The following is a 1,831-nucleotide window of genomic DNA, read 5'->3' on the forward strand; positions in this document are numbered from 1 at the left end:
CAGAAATCATCTTTATTTTTGATATTCACACAAGCCTTCCTATCTTTGATTATCTTTGGTAAATCGATATATGATCCTGCGTTCATCATTTCGTGTTTATTAATGCTCAAAACTAGTTGTTTGCAGCTTTTAAATGTCCATCCAGAACCTCTATTTGGATGATTTGTCTGTTCTCGATGTGTTAATTTATTAAATTGCTTAGTAATAAAGTCGTTTACATCAAAGATCTCGTCTGCTTTTATAGTAAAGTACATTGGGCAAGTTTACTAAAGTTCTTTCGTATTCACATTCCAAAGAGATATAACCTTTCATATTTTTAACATTCTCTTGAAATTTTTCTATTAAACTTTTAATTTCTGGCCTCATAATTGATAGATATTTGTAAATTGACATCGAATTATCGTTTAAATTTGTTAAAATGTATTGCTTGAAAAGACCGTGTATAGAGGATAAAACTTCAACATCTATGATATTTTCAGGTTTTTCGTTAAGAGTTTTGTCTATTTGTTCGATCGTTTCAGACTTAGTTTTATCGTTAGTTTTGATAGACAATTTTTCGGCGATTGAATGAATTTTTTCATCTTTAAATAGATTGAGATCTTTTTTATCTTCCTTAAAGTTTTTCTTTAATTCTCGTAATTTTTCTATATTGTACATCTTTTCACGATCGACAATTTGATTTTCTTTAGCCCAATTCCTCAAATAATTCAGTTCACTTTCGTAAAGTTGTTTGTTTTTTAAATGGATTTTTGAGCTATAATGTCGATCATAGTTATGTTTTAGGATTTCTTTCTTACAAAACGGGCATGTTACTTTTTCGCCCTTCATTTATATAAGAAAAATTTGAGTGTGTCAAGTTTCACTATTTAGTAAAATATCTTTTTATTAAGGAAAAGTTATCAACTTTTAAGCTTAAAGTTGGCAATAATTTGAGATAATTCAGTAGATAATCAAGGTTTTTTAAGGTCCCTACACACTAGTATTAGAGTTTTTTTTAATCCTGAAAATCTACTGAATTATCTCAAATTATTGCCAACTTTAAGCTTAAAAGTTGATAACTTTTCTTTTCCTTAATAAAAAGATATTTTACTAAATAGTGAAACTTGACACAATCAAATTTTTTCCTATGTAAATGGAGCTACTAAAGGAATTAAATGAAGTTGGTGATTTAAAGTTCAAAAAATATAAGAAGTTGAATGAATTAGAAGAAAATAAGAAATACAAAATACCAAATAATATTTGTAAGATTTTGAGCTTATATACAATATGAAATATCCTTGATAATTATATTATCTATAATGGAATAGCGGGTTGTTGAAATTATAGGTTTTGTGCAATTCAATGTAGAGATATTTAGTATAAGGACTACTGACAGACAGCTGTGATGGCCAGAGAGTTTAAGATCTGTAAGTACGAGCCGATTGCTCGATTTATCTCATGTAGCAGGATCATTGAGGGTTTGAAGTGGCCCATGCAAGGATACCACTCGGCCTGTGCCTTCTCTAGGAATATTTAGAAATGTAACATGTTAAAATATAACAACTGGTATGGTTTTAAGGTTCTTTACATGTGAATTTAGCGTCCTTCTTGCGTAGGCCGCTTAATGAGGTATATTATTAAGCATGGCGCACACTGTAGACGCGCCGCGCCGCCTTTTGGAAATAATTCCGGCTTAATAGTTTGCATGTGTTCAAATGGGAGTGCGCACACTAGAGCGCGCCGCGGCGCGCCGCGCCGCGCAGCCGCGTCCGCCGTGGAATAATTCCGCTGCCAGAACTCTTGGGAGAAGTCGAGCGGAATTTGTTCCGCTGGGGCGCGGGCGGCGCGGCGC

This window comes from Homalodisca vitripennis, unplaced genomic scaffold (assembly GCF_021130785.1).
Source record: "Homalodisca vitripennis isolate AUS2020 unplaced genomic scaffold, UT_GWSS_2.1 ScUCBcl_514;HRSCAF=2685, whole genome shotgun sequence".
Taxonomy (NCBI): domain Eukaryota; kingdom Metazoa; phylum Arthropoda; class Insecta; order Hemiptera; family Cicadellidae; genus Homalodisca; species Homalodisca vitripennis.